Raw genomic sequence first — 13693 nt, forward strand, 5'->3', positions numbered from 1 at the left:
ATGACCTAGGAAGGCAACTTTCTATAGCCAAAATTCACATTTACTGAACTTTGCATAGAGTTGATGTTGGGCTAGTTTCTCAAGCACAGTTCTTAGATGATGTTCGTGTTCTTTAGCGGTGGGTGAATAGACAAGGATGTCATCAATGAATACTACTACAAACTTATCTAGTTCATTCATGAAAACCTTATTCATCATGTTCATGAAGTATGCGGGAGCATTCGTGAGTCCAAAGGACACTATGGTGAACTCAAACTGCCCATACCTAGTCACAAAAGCTGTCTTCAGGATGTCACTCTCTCGAATCTTCATCTAATGATAGCCAGATCTGAGATCAATCTTGGAGAAATACTTGGCACCTTGAAGCTGATCAAGCAGATCATCAATCCTTGGTAGAGGGTACTTGTTCTTGATGGTGACTGCATTCAAGTTCCGGTAATCAATGCACATTCTCATTGAGCCATCCTTCTTCTTAACAATCAGAATAGGGGATCCCCAGGGTGAAGCACTGGGTCTGATATATCCCTTCGAGATGAGCTCATCAAGCTATTTCTTGAGCTCGGCTAGTTCGTCCACTGACATGCGATAGGGTCTCTTGGCAATGGGTCCTGTTCCCGGCAAAAGATCAATGATGAACTCCACATCACAGTATGGTGGCATACCCGATAATTCTTCAGGAAATACATCGGGATAGTCTCTGACTACTGGCACATCATGAACTGTCTTCTCCTCTTTTTGTGATTCTGAACTGGCTTTAAGGGCACATAGGATAGAAGTGGACTTTTTGGACTGGGGTTCACATCTAATGACTTGGCCTGATGGGTGGGTCACTTGGACGTATCTAGATGAACATGATATGATACCTCGGTGAATGGTTAACCAATCCATACCTAAGATGACATCTAGGTTCGTGGAAGGTAACAGGGTTAGGTCGGCTTTAAAGATAAGACCCTCAATGGTAAGACTCACTCCCTTACAGATGTGGGTGCATTTTAGGTCTCCTAGAGGTGAGCTGGTGATGATGGGCTTTCCACGTGGGGTTTCAGGTAAGTCATGCTCTCATGCAAACTTGGATGATATGTAAGAACAAGTTGCTCTAGAGTCAAATAGAACTGATGCAGTATTGCCATTAACTAAAAACATACCATACACAACGTTAGGGGCAGCCTGTGCTTCCTCAGTGTCCAGATGGTTGAGACGTCCACAGGTAGCAGATCCCTTGAACTGAGTCTTCTGAGTAGCTGAGTTCTTTGGGCACTCAGCAGCTTTGTGACCTGGTTGGCCACAAGCAAAGCAAGTGAAAGGCATACCGCCTGTAGGGGTTGGCGCGGGTGCCTTTCTAGTTTCCAATGCTTGGTGCAGGGCGGTTCTGTGCTAGGCATTCATTCATAGAGTAGGAACGGTTGAAACGGTCCTGAGCATAACAGTCCTAGGTGTAACAATCCTGAGCAAGGCAGTTGTATTTGGCGGTGTAGCCTCCACTACCCCTACTCGATCCAGGGTTGTCATCCCTGTTGTGGTGAGAGCGTTCTCTAGGTGGTGCATCTCTATGGAACCTCTTGTGATCACGACCACGTTGGGACTCCTCAGGCTTACGCTTCCTCTCCTTGTACTCCTCTTCGGCTTCAGCATGGTCCTTCTCAATCCAGATGCAGCGATCCACCAGAGCACGCAGCGTGCTACTCTCAATACCGCCAAACTTCAGCTTGATGTGTGGGTTAAGTCCCTTGCGTTAATAGTACAGCTTCTCCTTCTCAAAGTTCACAACATAGGAAGGTGCATAGCGAAGAAGATTAGTGAAATGAGTAGTGTACTCAGTCACCCTATCCTTTCCCATCTTGATGTTGTGGAACTCCTCAGCTTTGGCCTCCATGATACCCTTGGGAATGTGATACTCAGTGAATGCTTTGGCGAACTCATCCACGAGATGTTGGCAGGGTCCTCATGGGAATCACTGAAACTGTCCCACCAGGCATGTGTTGCACCTGTGAGCTAGTGTGCGGCTGCTCCAACACACTCATCGTTAGTGAAAGTAGTGAGGTCAAGCTTCTTCTCCATCTCCTTGAGCCAGTCATCGGCTACAAGCGGGTCAGGGTCGATGCCATCATAGGTAGGTGGCCTTAGCTTCAGAAATCCTTCCAGCTTCCTTTGGATGTCATTCTACTGACCTCCCTGGCGATAGTTTGCTCCATTAACAAGGGCTACAAGAAGCTGAGTCTATTGTGCCATCACTTCTACCAGGTTCGGTGGTGGTGGTGGTGGAATGTTCTCCTCAGGTGGCAGGGTATTCTCTAGGTTGAAGGGTATCCCTCCACATCCACGGCCATGGCCATGGCCACAGCCATGGTTGTTGCCACCATGCCCCCCATTTGGTTCAACTAGTTCAGGGGTGAGCGCATGTCCATGGTTCATTAGACGATTAGATCGGTGGTTCAGCATCTGCAACATGGATCATAGGAATTTTAGTGATTGTGCCACAAGTGCTTATAATTTAGTATGATTACATGATTTTGATGATTTGAAGAAAAACATTTACACTATCCAACACTCATTACAAAGAAGCAATAAGATCCATAAGATGCAATAATATCCAAAACATTCATTACATGGGTTTTATTACATAGCATCATCTCCAGTAGCTACACTTGAAGACTTGCGAGAATCGTACTATGCATTAGTGTCTCATATTACATCTCATAAGGGGTACATCATGGGGTACAACTTATGGAAGCCACTGACATGACTAATGACCACGCAGGGTCATCTACTCTAACTCGTACACCGTAGCTGGGATACGACTATTCTCGATCTCGATCTCCTCGTCTGACTTGTGAAGTCAGGACACGTACTTCAATGCCTCGGCGAGCTCCTTAGTAGGCTTGGCTCTAGGTAGGGTAGGGCAGGCGTCTAGGATGAGGCGAGTTGGGGCTAACTCAATCTCCTCTATCCTAGGCTTCGTCTTGCTACGAATCTCCTTGGGTAGCTGATCCCACACCCTTCATCTCCCTAAGGTGCTTCCTGTCAGACTTATGCCAAGCCTGCCAAGTCCTCTCACACTTGTCCTAAAGGTACTCGTTCTGCCTGAGTGCCTCAATCAGGTGACCCTGGTTGCGAACGGCCTTCTTCCTGAACTCCTCTAGCTCTTGAGTCATGGTCTTATTCTGAGATTGGATTTTCAGCATATCAATCCCCTTGGACCTTTCTCTGTCTCCTCTGCGGTTGAACTCGGCCTTCTTGTCGTCCAACTCTCTCTGCAACTCCAAGACCTTGCTGTTGAGGTAGCAGTTCCTGTTGCCTAGGTCGGCGGCTTTGTCCTATAAGTCTACGACCTCGGTTCTGTGGACTTCTTCACGACGATTGAGCTCATCCTGTAGCTTGGCGACTATCTCAAGTAGACTAGCTCGCTCCTGTGCTCCCTGTGAGTCTCGCTCCTGGTACTTCCCATAGAAGGGCCTGGTCCTGACATCTCCTCTGCTCTAGCTGGGTCATGTACCTATCCTACTCTAGTCGGTGGATAGCTGAGACATGAAGGCATCTATCCTCCTCGGCAAAGATAACTCTGTCGACTGCAAAACTCTGCTCACTAGGGGTAAGGCTGAGGTCGAGGGCCTAGGGAAGTAGACGGAACTCTATCGTCTTCAGGTGCTCATAGTGGTCCCTTATCACTCTGTGAAGTGCCTTGTGTGAGATAGCTTGTAGTCCCTCCTCGACTGTGTCCTCTATAGTCATCTTGGTGAAGCTGGGACAGAAGGTAAGGTAGTGCTAGCTGGGAACTCGACTGAGGTGACAATCGATCCTTTGATCCTCCTTCCTGGGCTGGCTTCCTAGTGCAGGTGACCTAGACAAGCTTGTTAGGGACTCCTAACATGATGAGAACTCGGTAGAGGGTCTGTGCAAAACCCTCGAGCTCACGTAGGTCAAAGGTAAGCTTAGCGTGGTCCAGAGGTAGCGGTCCTAGAGGCAAGCCAGTCGACGTTCGTTGCCATCTACATATTTTAAGGAACAGGTGTTAGCAGGTCATAATAGATAAGCCTTGCATAAAAGTAAATGTAGGGTCGGTATATAACCAAAAGAAGGGCTGTTCACGTCCTATTCTATCGTCCATTTCTGAGGGTTTCGTCCTATGGTCAAGTATGGCTCTGATACCAACTAAAGCGACCTGATTTCCACGAAGGAAAATCCACAGCGTCGAGGTGTAATAAGACCGTTGTAGATCATATTACCCAAATTTCCAGTTGAATACCACATCCATACAATGATAATATCAGAGTACAAATAGTGCGGAATTACATAATTTATTACATTGCCGTATTGGCGGAATCAAAAAGTAGCATTCATTCAGAACAACTTGAAGATAAGATCGCCAAACTCGAGCGTAGGCACGAACCCCTCAACCATCAAACTCTTCAGAGCTATACTCCTCAGCAGAACCTATGTGCCAAAATTTATCAGTACGATTTGTACTGGCCACTCCCACCCTATGAGCATTTGCTTTGTGGAAATTGGATGCAAGTTGGATATAATCAAAAGGAATCTATAAGGCTGGGGTTTCCTATGTATTAGCATGTCAAGTATATAATAATAATTGGTTAAGTTTTAACACCATTCCTACACCCATTCCACCCCATTTCCATCTAGAGCCAGGTTTTGATCCTAGGATCGATATACCACCATCTCCACACCATCACCATACCATCGCTCAGTCGACAGGCCAACTCCCTCTCAGCACTGTCTCAAGGCCCGTAGCCCCTGGCTACGACCGACACTCTCTCACAGGGGAAGAAGAGAAGGACTCATCTCATTATCTAGTTTAAGCAAAACCCAAGAATGGTCCATAGTTGACAAGTCGGCACATGTATCGATCGATCAACCATACACTCTACAGACGTTTTACATAACCACAAGATATGCCTTCTTCACTGACCGTCGTCAACTAGGCTGATTCCGGCCGCTTGCTAGCCTAGGATAATGCCACTCTACCATTCAGCCCTGATACACCCCAAGTCTAGTCTGGGGCGGCTGAAACTGTGAGTCATGAGCCAGGTCCACAAGGTCTCCATGAAGTCTCAAAAGGGTGTGGGGGAAATCCTCCATGCCCCGTACCTCCTTACACTGTCCGCTATCAACCTAGCAGTAGTGGCAATATCCTACCAAGTAGTATGGCCGTCCCGCACCATATAGGGCGAGTGGTATGTAAGGCTTCCTAATGAATCTGAGTACTAGTAAGTCCTTAGGGATGACCAAGCTAGAATGTCTTCATCAGGTTTTCCATTTATCGTGCCACCACAGCACCTCCATCCCGGGCACCTCCCATCACAGGTTCACACCTAGGACCACCTCATATACCATTTACCCACCATAGGTATCCATTCCAGGTGTGCCCAGGTAGCACCCCATGGCAAGACTTGCCCCAGGCTCATCGTATACTCCAACTTGGTCGACACAACCCTCACCCTCCACACACCCAAGTCACACACGCAGCACTCTCCCCATAGTCCAGATAACCCCAATTTCCACCACGCATTAATGTAGTAGAAGTGTATGTATTGAAATATTGCAGTAAGCGTGTATCTAGCCTAATAGCAGGGTATGCAGGGGTAAGGTTGCGTCAAGGTAAAGGCCATCAAGTAAGCATACTACTATGCAAGTCCTATCATTGTATGTTTATAACAGTAAGTAAAGCAATAGCAGTTCTATATTAGCCATGAGTAATAGGTGCTACGAGATTGGTTGGGATGTGGCACCTTCAGTGAAGTTGTCTCCGAACTCCTCACGGTACTCTCGGTCCTCATCCATCTGGTTCCCCTCTGAATCTACATATGATCGAATTATAGTCGCGTTAGCGACGTATATAGAATAGCACAAAGAAGCAATGAAAATTCAAAAGAGTCAAATGCACTCAAACATGGGTTCATTGCGTAAAGCTCAATTTTAGATGAATTTTGGTCCTAGTTTCATATTTTTCTGAGGTCATATGAATTAGTTATGAATTTCTGAAGTTTTAATCATTTCTGAAAATGGAAAAGGCTGAATTAATCCTGGGCTGACACGTGTCACGCTGTGACTGGTCCACGTGGCATGCTGACGTCAGCATGATGTTATCTACGTCATCAGCTACTGATGGGTGGGGTCCGCATGGCGGTGTCACTGGCATGTGGCCCCGGTCAACGGTCAACGTTTGACCTGATCAATGGTCAATACAGGCCGGGTCCAAACTGGGCCGGTTGGTGCCTGGATATGGGTTGGGCTTTGCCTGCCACGTGGCGTGCTGGTGCGGCCATGTTGTCTTACTGGGCCACTAACGGGCCATGATCAACGGGCGCAGGTGAGGCGCGGTTCATGGTGAACCCACCTACGTTGGTCCATAGACTGTAGAGCCGGTCTATGAGGGACTTGGTCCACTTACGCCTTTCTAGGGTTTGGTTCACGTGCACGACATGGTCGTGGTCGGAGCTGCTCAACGGAGCTACTCGGGACGTGGTCGGCGTGGTCGTGGTCGGCGAGGTCGTGGTCGGAGCTGCTCTGGACGTGGTCGTGGTTAGCAAGGTCATGGTCGGAGCTCGACGGAGCAGCTTGGGATGTGGTCGATGTGGTCATGGTCGGAGCTGCTCGGCGGAGCTGCTCGAGACATGGTCGTTGTTGGCGAGGTCGTGGTCGAAGCTTGGCGGAGCGGCTCAGAATGTGGTCGATGTGGTCATGGTCGGCGAGGGAAAAATCCCCTGCTTCTTCCCCGGCGTGCTCCCACCAGTGGTGAGCTCACCGGTGAGCCTCCGCGGCGGCGCTAGCATCCGATTAGGGTAGGCAATAGCTTCCCCATGCCATGGCGACTACGATGGTGGGGTCGAGGCGACGGCTAGGGCTTCCTAGGGCTTTGGCCGCAGTGAACGGCGGCGTGGGTCTGTCAGCGTGCATGGACAGGGCTGCAGTGGTATCGAGAGCCTAGTTGGAAGAGCGTGTGAGCTCCACGGTGCTTCTACGGCCATGGTGGGCGTGTTGGAGGAGCTCCTGGTACTCCTAGTGGCTCTGGTCATGGTGATGGGGGCAAAGCAGAGGCGGTGGTGCTCCGACGAGGTGCGGTGTGGCAACGCAGGGCTCTGGTGGGCTTCTTCCTCGGCTAAGGTGAGCGCGGTGTGTCTCTTGACATGGTGGAGCTAGTCGGGTGTCAATGTTGCCTTTACTGCAGCGTAGAAGACATGGTGGTCTCGCCATGGTTGTGCCCTCGGCCATGGTGAGCATGTCCATGCATGTGTGCTCCAACTCTGATGTACAACGTCATGGCTGGGGTCCTCCTTTTGGCTGATGACAGCACGCATGGTGTGTCCTGGGTCTCGGTAAACGTGGCCATGGTGGTCTCCCTAGCTAACCAGTTGGGCTAGGCTAGAGCTCGAAGCTCCAGCACGGTTCGATCATGGCGGTGCACGTTCCATTTGGCTAGGGAGGTGGTCTCAGCAAGATAGCTCACCGTAGGGTTCGTGGTGGTAGGATGGCGGTGCGGTGGTGAGGCGAGGCCGTGATGAGGCGATGCAGTGCCGTGCCGAGTAGCTACATCGCTGTAGCTGATCGGGGTGGTGCTCCTGGCTCCGGTGAGGTCCTCCCCGCAGTGGCTTCCTTCTCCTCCTTGCTTCTCCCTCCTCCCTCTCTCTCAGCTTGACGCGGTGGGGTGCTGTGCCACCAGCGGCGGTGGCGAATGGCTGAGGGTTAGGGCTCACGGATGTTGGCTTTATAGTAGAGCTCCAAGGGCTCCAATGGCGGACGACGATCGGGCGGTGGTGATACGTGCAGTGCATCCGTCGACCCGCGTGCGGTAGCATGGGCGCGGTGCAAGGGGAACAGGGTCATGCAATTTGCGTGACCCTAGGCCCGAACCTGCCATGCTGGTCGGCCCCCGGTCGTGTGGTGGAGAATGCATGGGCGAGGGGAAGAAGACGCTACTGTGCGGACAAGTGGGGTCGGGTCGTTAGGCGCTTGGCGCGATGTGGCTGCGTGCAGCGCGTGATGGCTGACAAGCAAGCCCGGCTTGTCAGCGGCTGTGCGCGTGAAAGGGCAGGCAAGGCTTGGCTGGGCTAGCTGGGCCGGTCGAGGTAGGCTGGGCTGAGCTGCTGCCTCCTTCTTTTCCTTCCTTTCTCTTTTATTTGTGGCCAATTTGGTTAGGGTTTGTCATAACTATTAAGTAAGTTAGTTAAACATCACATAAGGCAAGAGAATCCAAATCACAAGTGGGATTAAGGATGCATGCATGATTTATTTATTTAGGAGTTTAATTACACATGTGGTATAAAACCAAACTATGCTTATGATCTTAACCTAGTTGGGTCACATCCAATCCATAACTAGGGTTGGGCTTCTACATGTGTCACTCAACATCACATAGGGCTAACACAAAAAATTTGTAGTTATGATTTTTGTTGTGTGGATTTTTGGGTTGTTACATCCAATGCCTCCGGTGAAGTCTTTTGAGCCACGAGCTCCTCCCATTGACTAGGAGTTATTTTGCCGAACTCATTGAAGGAAGTTAACCCCTTTTGGATATACTTCTTGTTGAGCTCTGACCTCCAACGTCGGAATGACTCTCCCATCATCCTAAAAGCATTTTTTTACTAGTTCGTGCTTACCCTCTGGAAATCTAAAATTGAGCTTCAGCTGCCTGTCCCATAGTTCATCCTTTTTCTTCTCTGGTACCTCTTTCCAGTTAGGGATTGCTGGGTTCAATTTATCTCTTATTAGGGCCCCGATCGCAATACAGAATCATCCTCTTAATTCCTTTAGCTCAAGGATCTCCCCTGCTGCCTGACCTCTATTATCACATAGCATGCCTTACCTGGATATAGATTTGCTTTTCTATCCCCTCATTTCCTCTTAGGTTTGGTAGTCGTGTTTTTGTCTTGAGGTTGTGGAGCAGAGGCCTCAATGTTCGTCTCTATGGCTGTTGCCTCTGCTCTCCTTTCCTCTACTCCGTCTTGTCCAGCGAGATGTCACGAACGTCGATGTCGTCTTTTCTGAGTTTCAAGAGGGACCTGTATATACGATAGGTCAAAGTGTTAGCAGAGGTAACATAGCCAAAGCTTTAGCAAAATTTACAAGCTAAGGCTTTTTCCGTACCTCCTCGTTCAGATCAAAATCCTTGTCCAAATCTTCCTCCATTGGCCTCCTTCTGGCTTCACATGGGAAAGGATCCTCGAGACTTACATATCCCTCTTCTGAGTCATCATCATCATCATCCTCTTCTTCTTCGCCTTCAGCAGCCTCTCCTGCTCTTCCTTCTGCTCCCCCTTCCTCCTCGTCACACTGCTCCTGAGTAAGCATCACTTCTAGATCCTTTTCTAACTCGTTATCGAACTGCTCCTAAGTAAGCTGGTCCTCTAGTGCTTGCCCTCATAGGTTGGCTGCTCATCATGCTCGGGGCATCGGGCTGCACTGTCTGGTGTCTGCGACATTATTTCACGCTTTGTTCTAATAGATGCAAGAAAGTGTGCTTTAGGTATGCGAGAAGGTATAGGAAATAAAAAAGGTCTATAAACCAAAGTAGTCCTATAAAACAACAATATATCAAAAAAACGAGTAGTGCAGTAGTAGAGGCCTTAGAAACATGTCAATCATTATTTGATCATGAACTTGGAGCATCAAGGCATCATAACAGCGAAGAGAGAGGAAGGTAATGTAGGGGTGGCTGCAAATGATGCCTAGTTCCTCATAAGTTCTTGATCATCAGCTCATATTCCATATAATGTATGACTTAGACAATTTTATCATCGGCAAAACAAAGGAGAGGGGAGGAGAGGGGAGATTTGGCAAAAAAAGCAACAGCTGCTTAACAAACATAGAGAGGAAAAGGTGTAAAAAAAAGTAGCTATTGCTTCCCAATCATAGAGGATAGGAAAGGTGACAAAAATAGAGTAGAGGAGGGTAGCACAAGGGAGGAGCCAAGGAGGGTAGCAAGTTAGCAACTAGCGTGCGTTTATATTTGCACGTCGTCTCTGTCATCCCACCAAAACCCGCTTCAAAGCAAAACAAACACGCCGTTTCTGGTATTTGCACCAGTAGCTCTAGAGAGGGAGAGAGGAAGCACAGCAAGCACCAGACAACACTAGCAGCACCAAAGATGGAGAGAGCAGGCATATCAAGCACCAGACAGCAGCAGAGAGGGAGAGAGCCAGAAAAGAGTGAGATAGAGACATAGCAGAGTAGTAAATATAGGAAAACAGAGTAGTAGTAGTTAGGTAGTAGTAGCTGCATAGCAAAGCAAGCAAAAAAGAGGAATGGAGTATAATACATAGTAGTAGCAGTAGTAAGAGAGCAGTAGCAGTAGTAAGAGAGCAACAACAGTATAGTAAACTGGCCATAACTAGAGATTTACAAATCCAAACGACATGCAATAAGACAATTTGGAAAGCTTATAACATTTCCTAAAATTTATTTTTAGACCTCAAGGCATGATTCCAAATTTTACCAGGTCGAAATCACTTAACAATAGAGAGCAGCCAAAACTGGACTCAAACTGAGAACAGCCATATCTCATAAACTACTTGGCCAAATGCCATCAAATTTTAACACAAGCTAGTTTAGTAAGTTAACTATAACTTTGGTATTCACATGATTCCCATAAAACACCATTATCAAAGCCTAATTCACCAAGTGCTAGAAACTATCCAGAATTATAAAAATGCTAAAATTAAATATTTACTTATGTGCTAAACATGATTTCTAACCAAACCAAGTGCATCACAAGTTCACACATGATATAAGATCACCAAAAAGTAAGGTGTTCACCACCAATTCATTTTTTAATGCCTTTCTTAATTTATTTAGTTTTTTAAGTGAAATAATGAACATATATGAAAACTGCACAGTTTAATCTACAAAAATTATAGTTCATACTACATGCTCCAAATAGGCTACTATAAAAATTTCATACATGCATGGCACCCACATGGCTATCTTCGGTCAGATTATTCAAATAGGCCGATGCATGGCTCCTATTTCCAGTAGTGGGAGGCCGATGCCAAAGATGGTGATGTAAGGAGGCGGAGGAGACTGAGCAAATGATAATTATCATGATAGGCAAGTGATGTAGCTTCATCAAATTGTAGAAAAATCCAGTAGTATGGTCTCCTAATTAGGTATAAAGGATAATGCAATTTTCATGGCAAGCATCGGGATTGATACTCTTGGGAATCATAACCCCCACTACTAGAAAAAAATCCATTTTAGGAGGTGGGGCATTGGGAAGTCTACTTACAACAATGTGCATATTATAGTTACAACACAAGATCAGGTATGGTTGTTTACTTATAAGGTATAGTTACAACAAGGCAAGAATGTGTGCAAGGAATATTCATGCCAACTAGAGGAAGAAGTACACAGACAAGAAGCTACAGAAGAAGTGGTGGAGGTGTGCAAAAGCATCAAGTAGGACACTATTCAACTTGTACAGAGCTTACCTTGCTCAAGAGACACCAGAAGGTGCTAAAGACATGATGAACACCTCACTAGAACTCTGGAGTAGGGCTTTTTTCAGGTTAGGCAATAATTGTGACTCAGTTGACAACAACATGTGTGAGAGTTTCAACCATAGTATTATGGAAGCTAGGTTCTACCTAGTGATCTCTATGTGTGAAGCCATTAGGAAGAAGCTCATGGTTAGGATTCAAGAAAATAGGACAAGAGCTAAGAAGTGGACTTGACAAATGTGTCCAAATATTTTCAAAAAGCTAAAGATGAACATTGAAATGTCTGTCAAATGTATTGTACTATGGAATGGAGAATATGGGTTTGAAGTGCAAGAAAGGGAAGACAGGAAGTACATAGTGAACTTGCAGAAAAGAGAGACTGGCAAGTGGCATACATGAAGACATACCAAGTGGCAGTCAAGGTCCAAAGCAGCATACATGACATACAAAGTGGCAGTCAAGGTCCAAGGCAAGCAAGACTAGCAAATCTATTGTTTGGAGGCAACTACTAAGAACAATCATTGTTTTCAACACTTCTTTTGGACAGAATGTGGACAACTTTTGGAAATAGCATGTCTTTTGTCTGTAATATATCATACCCAAGTACCAGGTGGAGTACAAGTAGAAATATTCTATAAAATAGTCATGGTTGCAATGAAGGGACATAGAGGTGACAACAGTAGAAGTAATGACATACTTATGTGTAATACCCAAGTGATGGAACGCTTATGTGTAAAATACCCAAGAAATGGCAGACATGCTAAGTAATGTAATATGTATTGTACCCATCATGTTCATTGTCATCTGTGATATTGGTCTATTTGTATCTGTCACTATGATCTGAATATGCACATGTTCATAATGCCTACACACATGTTTTGCATTTGTCAAACAACCATACTATTGGATTTTTAGGAGGTGGGGCATTGGGAAGTCTACTTATAAGGTCAGGCACTAAAAGCTACCACACAAGATCAGGTTTAGCGAAAGCATACAACAATAAATCATGATAAATTTTACTTTTCACCACTACAGCATCACATAAATAAACCTAGCCAACATGGTGCCGAGACAAATCTACAGGAAGCCAAGCGAGTGTACCTACGGGGGTACTCGATGGGGACGGGAGGAGTGGTGACAGATGGGGATCTCAACGGCAACGACGACAGCGATGGGGAGGTTCGAGCCATGGGGCGCATTGCGGGGAGTAAGGAGCCACGCCGCGGGGCGCGCTGCAAGGACGGAGGAGCCGCGCCGCGAGGCTGCCTCAACTCGTGGCGGCGAAGGGCCAAGGAGCCCTAAGGATGGGAGGGCCGGAGGGGTGATGGAGTTGCGGAGGAGCCCTAGCCGCCGTGGAGATGGGGCACACCACGGGGAGTAAGGAGCCACGCCGCGGGGCGCGCTGCAGAGACGAAGGAGCCACGCCGCGAGGCTGCCTCAACTCGCGGTGGCGGAGGGCCAAGGAGCCCTAGGGACGGGAGGGCCGGAGGGATGGCGGCATTGCGGAGGAGCCCTAGCTGCTATGGTGATGGGGCACACCGCGGGGAGTAAGGAGCCATGCCACGGGCCACGCTGTAGGGAGGGAGGAGCCGTGCTCGGTCTCTAAAACCCTAGCGGGAGCAGCGGGGGCATCGGGGAAACACTTGGGCAGCCTGACGGTGTCGGGAGGAAGAAGAGAGCGCCCGTGTTGTTCCTAAAATAGCCGCCCATGGTTACATACCCAGGACGATTTGTAGGGGCAGTTCCTGATCTAGCCGCCCCTAAAAATACATTTGTAGGGCCGGTTCCTGATCTAGCCGCCTCTACAAATATTTTTCTATTTTATTAAATTATTAATTTTGTATTTTTTATATAAAAAAACAAAGTAAATGTATATAATATTTTGTATTATTCTATATATGCACAAATATATATAAAAACAATTGTAGCAAAAAAATATAGAAAATTAAAAAATTAAAATTAAAATTTTGAATTTTGATCATCTTTTCATTTGACCAAATTTGAACAGTTGAAATTTTAAATTTTAATAAATGGCAACTCCAAACAATATTTTAAAACCTTAAATGATTTCAACAATAAAAGTCATGGACATAAAAGTTGTTGAACTCATCACTATCTACAACTTTTATTTTGGTCACTTTTTCATGTGCCAAAGTATTAGAAAACATTGTTCACAAATTCACATATGACTCATAGTTTCATAAACTATACAAGAGACATGTTGATTTGTGAACAATGTTTACTAT

Source organism: Miscanthus floridulus, chromosome 4, assembly GCF_019320115.1.
Source record: "Miscanthus floridulus cultivar M001 chromosome 4, ASM1932011v1, whole genome shotgun sequence".
Classification (NCBI taxonomy): domain Eukaryota; kingdom Viridiplantae; phylum Streptophyta; class Magnoliopsida; order Poales; family Poaceae; genus Miscanthus; species Miscanthus floridulus.